The sequence below is a fragment of the Pavona decussata genome, unplaced genomic scaffold (genome assembly GCF_977016875.1).
Source record: "Pavona decussata unplaced genomic scaffold, jaPavDecu1.1 SCAFFOLD_68, whole genome shotgun sequence".
Taxonomy (NCBI): domain Eukaryota; kingdom Metazoa; phylum Cnidaria; class Anthozoa; order Scleractinia; family Agariciidae; genus Pavona; species Pavona decussata.
This window is the reverse complement of record NW_028145487.1, coordinates 455,001-467,705: the sequence shown is the minus strand read 5'-3', so window position 1 is coordinate 467,705 and position 12,705 is coordinate 455,001. Positions and strand designations below refer to the sequence as shown.

General features: G+C 37.2%; 1 protein-coding gene and 1 long non-coding RNA gene across 4 annotated transcripts in view; one reads left to right on the top strand and one right to left on the bottom strand.

Moving 5' to 3' along the window:
- Positions 1-8,562, bottom strand: part of LOC146477860 (QRFP-like peptide receptor) — a 32,371-nt gene extending 23,809 nt beyond the window's left edge. For all 3 annotated transcript variants that reach the window (XM_085112942.1, XM_085112943.1, XM_085112940.1), the window contains exons 1-2: positions 8,430-8,562; positions 6,994-7,069 (exon numbers count right to left, since the gene is read on the bottom strand). The gene's annotated coding sequence lies outside the window, so the exon portion shown is untranslated. The remainder of the gene's footprint in view (positions 1-6,993; positions 7,070-8,429) is intronic.
- Positions 1-12,297, top strand: part of LOC146477859 (uncharacterized) — a 39,123-nt gene extending 26,826 nt beyond the window's left edge. Inside the window, exons 3-4 of the long non-coding RNA XR_014865280.1 lie at positions 11,278-11,462; positions 11,646-12,297. This is a non-coding gene — a long non-coding RNA (uncharacterized LOC146477859). The remainder of the gene's footprint in view (positions 1-11,277; positions 11,463-11,645) is intronic.
- Positions 12,298-12,705: the final 408 nt, after the last annotated feature.

The window sequence follows — 12,705 nt, the reverse complement described above, 5'->3', positions numbered from 1 at the left end:
TAAATAAGCAGAGATTTCCGAACTGATAAGAAACTACACGTAAGGTGAAAATACCTTAAGGTAACATATAAAGAGTAAATTAATTACCAAAAAAGGTGAATTGCGAGAAAATAATTTAAATATTGGCTTATTGTACATACCGGATCCTATTGGAACTGAAACTTGAAACTCCTGGTATATTTCTTCCGACACCTGTTTGTTTACCCGACGAGGATTTTTTAATTTTTTCGCTTCACCTCTGTGAGATGGGTGAGAACAACTGGATTTTAACTACTGGTAATGTGTTGTTAATTCGTATTTGTGCTTTGGACATTTCGCTGGCTTCCTTTGATAGAGAATGCAATCGGCGCGATTGAGAATAACATCAGCCTCGTTAATCCGTGTCCCTAAGCCTCGACTTCGATCGACTGACACCCAGATTAGTTACATAATCTGTTCAATCCTTTCTGCATGATTTTAGAGGAATAACATAAAGCTCATTTGGCGCGTATGGTGTTGGACCGCATACACTGACAACAGTTGAAAATAAGCAGCTCATTTTGCGTTGTACATTACGCTTCTTCTGAGAGCAATCTTCTGTCGCAAAAGACTGGAGCGAAGACCATATGTCACGTAATAAATGTAAATATGGTAAGAACAAAATTGTCATAAAATACTTTCGTACGTGTATAGTCTCTTACGATATGAAAGAATATGACGTTATTTTTTCGGATTTTTTCCCTTTGTATTGAAACAAAATAGAGTTTCTGCATGTGAATCTACAAACACGACTTCCAACTGGGGTACGGTATTGTTTCTCTAAATTACTCTTGTGTTTTTGGCTCTTATTTGATTTGTTGTAATCCCGTCTTTGACAGTACAAGACAGCTTGACCCAGAAACTTCACCTAATATAATCAAAGCCCACAAAATGCAAATTAAATTTCAGAACAATATTCCCTGCCCAGCAAGCATAACAACATGTAAGCAAGGAAAATGGTTGTAACTCTCGTTGGTATCTTCATATCCCAATAGTTTGTTATTCCTTGCCACTTACGGCATGAGCCTAAACCAGCCTTCCTTAAATCAAAAAGTTTACTTATGAAAAACAGCGTCAGTGGAACAATCATCCATGGCCAGCCTTGGCTAGCCCCTGGCTCCTTTACAACCAATCAACTAGTTCCCAGTCTATCCCGAGTGAACAAATTCAACATGGCGTCGTTTTGTTTATTTTCGCGTTTTCTTAATTTTCTTTCCGTTAAATTCGCAAGAGAGGGGATTTGAATTTTTTGTGGAACTAATTTGATCAACTGAATATTTTTAACTTAAGACAAACCCAATGCGAAATCCAGGAGCGGCTTAAACAGCACATTGATTGCGTCGTGTCGTGCTGTACATGACATCGAGTAGTAAGAGAAATGGAGGTGATGTAGCATCTTGCTGTTTGGATGGCCCAAAAAGATTATTGCTGATTTTGATAGATGGAAGGTAAGAGTGTTTGGTTTTGGCATCCAGTTTTTGCTGAAGTTTTAGTTGTGTGTTCTGCGTGAGTTCGAAAATGGCTAATTTCTTGCTCATTTGCAGATACGAAATATAGGTATTCCAAAACTAAATGTTGTAAAGTGACTTTTGCTTATTTCGCATATCTCTGGCTTTTTACAAGAAGTTCAGTGCCCATTCATATCAGGTACAAAACATGAACTTCGTTCGCTAGATTGTACAGTTTTTGCTGGCTGTCAAATTTGGGACAAATTTACCAGAAAAACTAGGACCTGAGGGGGTGATGGAGAGTGGATCTCATATCTCCTATACCAAAACACTTGAAGAGCAAACTTTAGTATATTTATCCATAAGTCCACCTAACCTATCTATGATGTTAGTATGGAATGATTTGGCCGACCCCGATCTTTGACCACCTGCCTGGTTTTCTCAGACAATAACTCTTAAGCTTAAGAAAATATGACAAAGCCACAGGCAATATTTTCGATTCTATTATGGCCATCTCTCCGTTTTCTAAACATATACTGAGACACAGGAAATTTTGATATTAACTTCCACTAACAGAAACAGTTTGCTATCAATACGGAGAATCTGTAGGCGGGGTTATCTAAAATAATATTATATTCAACTGTTTACCTCTTTCCCTCAATTGCTCTTTCGTGTCGAGGACACTTCTATTAATACAACCAAATGACCTTGAAATCCTTGCAGATTATGAGCCCCAAAGGGCCAGACCCACAACAACAGATCGGACACATTGCAGATAAGGTGTATCATTTTGTGTGATGTTTGATAGTACAAGTAAATAGTTTGTGCGAAATTGGTTGTTTTCCTGACATTGCCAATTTTTCTACACTGCCGAAATTTTATGTAACCTGTCCCATTCACTCCGTTATGCACAGCGAAAACTTCGATGATAGCATGGCGTGTTTTATGTAGAATGTTTACATTCAATGGTTTCGTCCAGAAACAATTGCAGGGTGCTACATATTTTCGAGAATAAATTTTGCTGTTGGTTTAAGTAAGAAAATGGAAAAAACTACACAACAGGTAATGTAACATCAGGCGGACCTTTGATAGTGTCATCGATGTATGATTACCAAGTGTTAATTCAGTAAATTCAATGGAAGACTCATCATCAGGAATCGGTCCTGGGCTCATGTTATGACAAATTGTCATGCTAGTTATATACAGTTAAACGAGGCAATCAACATGACAAAAGTTTATTTCATGATTATGAAAACTTAACCATGAGAGTCATGACCCATGCTACTCATATTAGCGCTTACTGCTTGCGCTTTTGTCTGCCAACACATTTCGTGTCAATATCCCTCAAAATGGTGGCCTTTTTTTGGCAACCTCTGTTGAGGCAGATAAAAAGGTGCCACATAGTCTTAACTGCAATGTTATCTTAGTAGATTGTCTGTCTAGATACTAAGAAGTTCAAGGAAAAGGTTACACTTTTTGAAGAACGCCCTTCTAAGAAAGCGAAACACTTGCAAATGTTAGAAACTGCTGTATGTGGCTCCTTGAGTCAAGAGAGCTTTATAATTCACCCTAAACAGCCCAATGGCGCTGTTAAAAAGATACGGAATAACAAGAAAGGAAAGGAAAAATATGGTGGTATTGCTTTTCCATTCAATAAACAAAGTTTCACGTCCTAACTGTGTTCTTTATCATGTTGACAAAAGATCCGGTTTTTTTTTAATTTGTTTTTTTTTATTGGGACATGCAGCGGAAATATTTATGGATAAAATAAATAAAGTCAAAATATTTGTTCCATGGTTTTGAGAATAAATCATTTAGGGTGGGGATAAGAAGTGCAGGTCATAGGATTTTGTTAAAAGGAAAAAAAAAACAAAGCAAAAGAGGAAAACTAAATAAAATGTTAACGCTCGGGATTAGTCAGTTGACACAGCAAAGCCCGGTATAATTTGCCCTTGGACTCAGACAAAGCCATCTTATCATATCTGAAATTTTAGTAACATCCAAGATGTTGATAGATGCATTTTTTTAGTCTCGGAGAAGGAAAATCCAAGTTCTCCCAACAAGAGTCGAACCTACGACTTAAGTACAGGAGACTCGTGGGAGTTTAGGCCATTAAACTAGAATCGTGTAACAAGCGTCCTGCATACTCTAGCGTTTGAATGTCGATGAATTGTGATGTGAAAGTAATGTGATGTTATGTATTCTTAAAACATAACATCACATTTCTTCCAAATAATCCAAGATGTTCTAGACTACTAGACACCTTTTATTTTGCCGAGTGGGATGGTTGTTTAAATTCTGGAAACACGTAACCTTTTTGCCTCCAATGCTCAGACCGCCATTCCCGCACAGCATGGTAATGGTTCGTAATTCGCCGGAAAAGCGACCGTTCATAAAGTCACTGAGTAGCTAGCAGTTACATTGTTTTGATATTTTGTTTAAACTCATTTACTTTTAGTAGTTTGTTTCTGTTGTTTTGACTACAGGCGCTTTCAGAACCTGCTTGAAAGAGTAATAGGCCCCCTTTTTAAGGAGTATTTAATTCCATCATATACTTGGCTTACCACGTGGGTTCCGACGGTGTTCAACTCACTCAGGCAGACTGGCCACCTTTTACCGAAAGAGGAATGATTCCAATAACTTACACTATTAACTCAGCTGTATAAGGTCGTGTGCTCTAATAGACAAAAAGACTAGTCAACAGCGAGGCCCAGCCGAGCTCAATAATATGAACACTTAGCAGGGTCGATTGTTAACTACCAGGGAATATGTAACGATTATAGTGCCAATAAGATCACTGTATTTGTTAACAGCTGTAAAAGTTTGGAATCACCTTGACGAAAGCATTAAACACCTCCCCCTTAAAACGTTTAAAAACAAAGTCAAGTTAAACATCTTACAGTCTTACTGTTCATGAGTTTTCAACTGTTATTTATTTATTTATTTATTTATTGATTTAATGATTAATCAATTGCTTTGCTCAAGCTTTAGTGCCAACGTACCTTCCATATTTTAACATTATTTAGTTTTACTCAGCTCGAAAAGCTTTTAGGTTATTCTGAGTAAATGTTGCCTCTTTTGTATAAATATATTATGTTGTAAATTAAGTTTAACTTTGTTAACTTTTTAGTTTGGTAATAAAGCTTGTTGTTGCCCGTTAACAGGCTTTTAGGATCACAACTGAATATTGCACCGTTGTGAAAAATTATGCTTTTACTTAAATGTAAAAATGCAATTAATTATATGAGGAACTGGGATAAAAACCTGAGTATGAGGAATCATGATCATGTCAGGCCTTCATCACTGAGCACACGTGTCAAGAAAACCGAAAACCGGATAAAATTCGTCAACAAAAGGCTTCGTTAACGTATCTTTAAATGATCATATGAGGTAATTTTGAATGGGAAGCGTTAACAGCTTTTACAAAGATTTACTACTTCACGAGAGGGACTCAAAATTTCCGATTACTGCACTTGCGGGAAATTTGAATCTTCGGCGAGCGCGTAGCATATGACAAACGTTCCCAGGTTGAGAATATTTTAAGAGTTACATTTGGCACGACCCGCACAGTCACGCAGGGCTGGGTGGCCAGGACACTGAATGTCGCTTATGACTAGAGAAAAAAACTGTTGCTTTCTGGTTACAAACTCGCCAAAATGCATTTATACTTGTTTTGGTGGCATTTTCGTTTGTTATTCGCAGATTGCCTTGACGAGTTTTGACTCGCCTCGTATTAACTTGTACACCACAATGAACAGTTAAACAGTACTATAGGAAACTGCTTTTTAATTATTAGGTATAATGTTAATGCCACACTTAAGAATTCCATCGTCGCGTTTATTAAACTAAAGAGGAACCCAGTCACTTCTATGAGAAAGCACTACGCAACAACTAAAAAGTCAAAAGAGCGAGACATAACACCTGACCGCCTGATACAACAAGCTGAACAAGTTATTGCTTGACGAAGAAAGTTAGATAAGGAGCAATAAAATAACCATTATCAGACAATTGGAGTCTTAAAGGCGGAAATCCCATAGCAAGATCAATAAATCGGTCAAGCTCAGTTTCCCCTTTTTTCTCGAGTGTTCATCCTTATTGATAAACCGCAGTAAGGTTTCTTCTTTGACGCGCGTACCTTGCCCTTACGCAAAACAAACGTTAAAAAAAGACGGCAACGTTTATCTTTAAAACCAATGATTGCGATTTTTGATGATTATAATAATAATAATAATAATAATAATAATAATAATAATAATAATAATAATAATAATAATAATAATAATAATTTCGCTCCTTCGAGTGCCTATAGGATGTTTTATCTGATTTCAAGTTTGTGGTTTATATAGCCTGTTCCAGGCTCCTTGAGAGACGCACGAAGGAAAGGGCGAGGGGACGAAAACGAGGGGGACAGTCCCCCTCGTTTTCGTCCCCTCGCCCTTTCCTTCGCGCGTCTCTCTAGGAGCCTGGAACAGGCTATGGTTTATACGGTATAGTGTATTTAAGATGTACGTCCCTTAAGGGGGCACTTAACGTAAACGCCATTTTACCGCACTTTACATGGCTTTAATGGAAACATCTCGTTCACGTTTCAAGCGATCCAAAAACTCTATGTTCATTCATTGTGTTAGTGTTCCAAAAATCATTATCTTTCTTCTATCCCTTCTTAAAACCACTTCAAATTTCATTCAAATTTAGGTTAAGTCCCTCCTTAAGAAATCAACGGTGAGAGGCTTCTGTAGGAGAGATTGTATAAAGGATTAGGAAAAGTGAAGCGGCAACGAAACCGTCATTCGAAAATATAAATTCATGCTATTTAAGCTACTTCGGGATTATTCGAACTCGTTCAATTTGTACAATGTGGGCGAACCGTATTCATCGGGACGGCGTTCATTAAGGTGGGGCTCTACCTGAATTTGAGGGAAATTTGATGAGGTTTTAAGAATGGATAGAAGAAAGAAAATGATTTTTGGAACACTAACAGACAGTCGATAACCACGCAAGAGCACCCCAGGTTGCTAGTGGACTAACTTGGTATCCGTCTATTAATTATTAACTACAAATTGTAATTTTAAAACTTCACTAAATCTTCAACATTTCTTATTTCTTTTAATTTTACCAATCCTTCAAGAAAAATTATTTCCTTCCAAATATACCTAAAAATCACCCAAAAATTCATAAAACACCCCAAATCGTTGATTTGTGTTATGAAAGGAGGGTTATTGTATTGCTTGAAATGCAAACAAGATATTTCCATTTGACCGATTTTAAGCGGCGTGAAAACGGCTTTAAGGTGAACCCCCACCTTAACAAAGAGAACGGAATCAACTATTCACCATCATGAGCTCACGTTCTCCACAGAGCTGTTGCATTTAGTCACATTTCAAAATATATAATGCATGTGCAGAGCGATTGTTTATACGCATTAAATTTACTGTTTTGTGGCGATCTTGTCGCCGTCTAAGTTTAAGTTCGCTAGTGCACGGAGTTAATACAGTACAGCCAAAATTCTGAAGAGTAACCCACTGACCTCCAAGCCCCCAAATTCTTCCAAAGGATTAATGTCTTTGGTCCCAGTTTGGCAGGCAGTCCTACTTCTAGTTACCCTATGTTTAGAAAGTAATTAGCCTTTGGTTAGTGTAATTGAAGGGGTGGAAAGAGCTTCTGTTCACTGTATTGCCCTTTTAAGTCTATGGGCACCATGCCAAGCGACCCAAACTTGAAACCGATGAACTCTTCGCTCCCAAGTGCTCTTACGTAAGAGCTCTTTCAAGCCTTAAATTGATGAACTACGTTACCTTTTGTAAGCATATTAGAAACGAAAATGTTCCCTAATAGAACTTGAACTGGTGATCAGACATAAGCGCAGTAATATCAGCTCAAAAGTATGGCAATGTTAATTTACTTAATGGCTTCTTAGTGACTGTGTGAAAGGACTTTTATCGCTTAACGGATTACCTGAAATCAATGAATCTTTGTGCTGTTATCTCATAATTAATGCCTGAGTTACTTTTTCGGTTTGGATGATATAGAGAAAAATAATACTAGTAATAAATAAAAAAACAAACCATAGTCCAAAACGACAGTTTTAGAGTGAACTGTGAATATGCTTGGGATCAGAAAACTACTGCAGCTAAGATCCACCAAGATCCTTGTAACATATCAGCGTTGTGTTTGCCATGGATTTATTCCAGACATCACCAGTGCGAGGAAAATGTCAGTCACCATGATATTGGCAACATTCAAAACTCGAACATCTTAAAGAGAGGCACCTACACGCTCAGTCAAAATTGTTGTAACGGTTCCCTTCTTTCTTTCCCTCTCTTCCCTTCAATGTTGAATTTCACCGAGCGGGAGTGAAAGACACGCTGTGAATGCAACATTGGAGGAAGGGGGAGGGCTACTGCGTGCTATATTAGTGTAACGTGAGTTACCCGGGGTGTTAATATAGTGTTTCAACAAATAATGACTGCAGTTGTAGATCCGGTTATTAACACTGTCTCACATGAATCTAAAGAACTGCACTTTTTTTTGCTAAAGACTTTAGTTATGCGTGAGTCAATTTGACAGCCAATGCATAACACTCTTGTAAATTGTCATATTTCTCTGAAGACGTACGAAATATAAGTCTTAAAATCTGCACCGATCATGAATTCTGCAGTTTGGCTTTTCCGATAGAAGTTAAAAATATAATAGGAGTGACCTACTGCATAAGGCTTCACCTGGACTGCCACACTCGAGAAATTTATTCCCAAATTCAAACACACATTTTCTAGAAATGATTTTGTTGGATAGCATTACAGCAAAGTAGTTTAATTAGTCAGGAACGTGCTGCTTCATTTCGATGCTCAGAGTTACTGTAAGGATTGAAATGCTAGAACCGCTTGTGAAAAAAGAAAAGAAAAAGAAAACAGTAATAAAAAAGAATAAAAACACGCTCCCATGATTTAATGATAACACACTTACCTTATCTCGTTCTTATTCGCCTTGATGTATTCTCCCGGCAATTCTCGTGATGATTCAGTACAACCACCGTTCGTCGTTTCCACTAGAGTAGCGTTTCTGAAAATAGCAATAAAATATTCGGTGTTTAGGTACATGCCAGTACAAAGAAGCTTTAATCGCTCAAGGTTAGCTAACCTTACGAAAGATCTTTGAAAAAATAATTTTCCTTCAGTTTTTCCTTGAGCAGGCGGAAAAGGTGTAATTTCGAGTGCACTTTATCATGCACTCTCACTCCTTCACACAGCCTAAAGAATGCAATTTTAGAAAGTCTGTGCATAGTTTTTCTTTTTGCACTTTTGACCTCATCTTTTTAGCGTCGAAAGACAAGAAAAGGAACTCACTTGAGAAGCCGGCAACCATTCGTAAACACTAAACTCGAAATAAGCCTCTTTTTTTATTAAAGCAGATGAGACATTTTTTGTTTGCTAATCGATGTTAGTTGATTAGTTGCAAATTTCTGCTGTAAAGTTATAATTGTGGCATCATCGTGGACGCGTTATTTACAATTTAATGACAACAGTTAATTAAACATATATGATCCAGCTTGCATTTTTAAAATATCTTAAAGTCCGCAACCGAAAAACAAAAAGGGTAAAAGATTTAGTAGAAATGCAAAATGAAACCATTTTTCGTTATCAGAGGAAATGGATAAAGCTACTCGAGAAAACTTCAAATGCTTCCTACATCCGAGATAAGGGGCTGTATACCTTTTCAAAATTCTGATCGCGGTGCTGTTGTCGGTTTAAACCATTTACAAAGGTTAAATCCTCTTTATCTCGTTCGTGTTGACGATGGATGACCATTTCCTTAAAACGGTAACTGAGATAACTTAGAAGTTAAATTTGTCATGTGGAATTCTGTTTTCATCTCATAATTATAGCTGACTGAAATTCAAGAGAAAATAATAATAATAATAATAATAATAATAATAATAATAATAATAATAATAATAATAATAATAATAATAATAATAATAATAATAATAATAATAATAATAATAATAAAAAAACAAAAACAAAAACAAAACAAAAAACATCGACTTTCCCCCCAGGAGCTTCTGGAAGGGCCGGTACTCAAGCTAATCGAGCTCTCTCATTAGGTATAAGGAGGTAGGAGTAAAGTTGAAAACTGTACTTCAACAATTTATTAATGTTACCATGATTAAGATCATAATTAAGAGGCGCCTTGAGACTTCCCATAGATAACTCAGCACCTTACACTTGGTGTAAGGGAGGGAAACATTCCTTCATTTCGCCACTTACTATAAGTCGGGCTTTTTTCATTCGGGTTTGGATTATTCATTTCATTTTCTTTTGCTTCGTGTTGTTTTCCTTTCCTTTCTCAAATGGTAATCTTAGAACATTTTCTTAGTTATGTTTAGGTCCAATTAATCCATTCTCGTTTTGCAGTGGTTTGTCAACGCTTAAATGCAATGAAACAGTGAGTCAAAAGTTGACGATTGGCTATTTTGGTGGATCGGTTAAACCCTTGTTTTACACTTAAGAGGTCGGCTTTCGTTTGCCCTGTCACAGAGTAATGAGTGGTTCTTATGACCGAGTCTTTGACCACTTATGGCTTTTTTGTATTCAGTTTCGCACTTGAGTCACCGTTGGTCCGGAAGAAAGAAAAAGATCAGTTGCAAGTGAGTGCGTGAATGTGCCGGGAAAATATTTTAGGAAAAATAGCAGTTCAAGTCTCCAGTCGTTCGTAGCCTCTCACAAAGAAAACAATTAAAGGTTTTGATTGTTTAGAGTATCGGCGTGACTGAACGATTTCTTGGTGTGACTTGCCCTGTATCATAACAGGAACAATAGACCGCCAGTATGTGTTGGCTTTAATCGGGGTCAAAATTGTATGAAACACACCGCCCCAACATAGAACGCTCATTCAGTGTTGTTTCATTGTAACTGTTGTTTGAATGTAGGTTGTTTTGTGGGTTGTTCTGTGGATGAAACAACACTCAAAAGGGGAGAGGGTTGAGATCCGTTGGAACTGTTTCAAGGTTTTTACCCCGGGGATTGGAGCTTTGGATCTTCCAAATACCGGTAGTCTGTTGCCAGCAACAAATTAAATAAAATCCAACATGGCGGACTCGGAAGCCCTACGCGAAGTTGTTTCGAGCAGGTCAATGCGATTTTACAAAAAATAACTTCAGCAAATTCCGTTTTCGTTATTTTGATAGTCAGGCACGCACGGGGTTTTGTTTTCGTGACTTATCGTGTATCGTTTTTAAAAGCACGCGGTGACGTGAAAATTAAACCCGAATAACTGATCTCTTCACTAAAAGAAACTGTTAAGGTATGACTCACTTACTTGGCATGACACAGGTACTCAGTGCCTTATAACCGTCTATCAGACCGATCAATTGCTTGGGTCTACCATATGTTTTTCTCAATATATTGCATGGACTGGTAAATTCAAAACTACTCATCGGGAAGTGCAGCATTCAAGTTTGAATGGAGGAAAAAGGAAATGAAAACGGAGTATGGATGGATAGTTAGGGTTCTTTTGTACGGAATTCTGTCAAATTGAAATAAACAGTACATATTAAAATTTGGTTTACAGAAAATCCATTACAGGTTATAGTAGTTAATTATCGAAATGTATAGAATCAATTACAAAATAGCGAATATTGAAGAACATATCAAGATTAACTTATAACTGGTTCCGATAGTTAACTTGTCAAGTTCCCTTTACACCTCTGTTTCCAACAAAGTTTCCTCTTTTAGAAAGCGAGAGAGGGCATTCCAGACGTTGCTTCAGTTCTGTCAACTATTTTTATAATACTAAAAGTTGGTTCTGTTTATAGGGAGTTGATTTCAATGCTGGAAGAATGCAGCTGGTAATCGTTGAAAGCTTTATTAAGAGGGAACATTTTGACAAGATATGGAAGAGCCAGGCCGTTTACTGTATTAAACATGATAGCCTTGTGATTATATCTTGTGGATGGGTGGATGAAATTGCAGCCGCAGTACGTGGAAGAATTTTATCCAGGTTAGTCTGTCAACATTTCGGGTAGTCATGCATGTTAGTACTTTCTACGTTCAAATACGTAATGGCCATCTAACTTTCAGGCACTAACCTCCTACTCATTGTCAAGTAGAGAGGTTTTATGTGAAACTTGAAAGAACCGTAAGTGAGAACGTCAACTATAGAAGTTTAAACTTTTATTTTCAGTGTCCGGAGAACTATTACTTTTACCTGCCAAAAACAGTTATTATTATATGGCTGGCTCCGTGAGCGGACAAGATGAGTAAAATCCTACGCGGTGATTGCCAGGCTACCCGAGCACGCGAGATGGAGCCGGAAGTTTCCAGTTCAGTGCCCGCTCGGGATTACCCGTTGCCCGTTCGCTTGGCATGGAAAGTTTAACCCGCAAGCAATGCAATTCTTTTCCTGTTGTACTAAAATGTTTGGAAAAATTTTAGTATCTACCTAGAGGAAAGGAAAGGGACATGAGATCGTCTTGGTGTACTGTAAATTTTGTTTTAGCTACGACAGTGAATGTGACGTTGAATCGAAGTTGGCCAATATCCAGCCATCTTGACCCCAGTAGCGCATATATATGTACTCCATCACTTCTGGGCTGGTTTCCTTTCCAAAACTTGCCAGTCTAAAATCGAGGGAGTAGTTCACCTGTTCGTATGTTCTCGGCCGAGGGTTCCTAAAATAGCAGGCTGTTCGCTATACAGCACTCAACCATTTGCGCTGTTTCCAGTCTTCCGGCACAGTATTTCTCAAGTAAACACCCTTCTTACTCCAGATACTAAGCTGCTGAACGATGGTTAGAGGGACGTTTCTGTACCGGTTATACGTGATGGAATGTTAACCAAACTCTTCAGTTATTTTGAAAAAAAAAAAAAAAATAATAATGATGATAATAATAATAATAATAATAATAATAATAATAATAATAATAATAATAATAATAATAATAATAATAATAATAATAATAATAATATAATCTTTATTAACATATACCAAGCAGCTGAAATTGTTATTTACAAGTTTACAATTCATTCCGACCCCGAGACTAATTTTCGAAGCACAAACTTTTCAAAAGATAATACAAATGTCATAATAATAATAAAAATAATAAAAAACAACATCTTAATCAACATATTCCAAAGTATTTACAAGTTAAAAGTTCCGATTCCAAAAAAAAAAACAACAATTCACAGAAAATCAACGGACACACGCTTGGCCAGCGTTTAGGCGACAGTCATCGATGAAATCC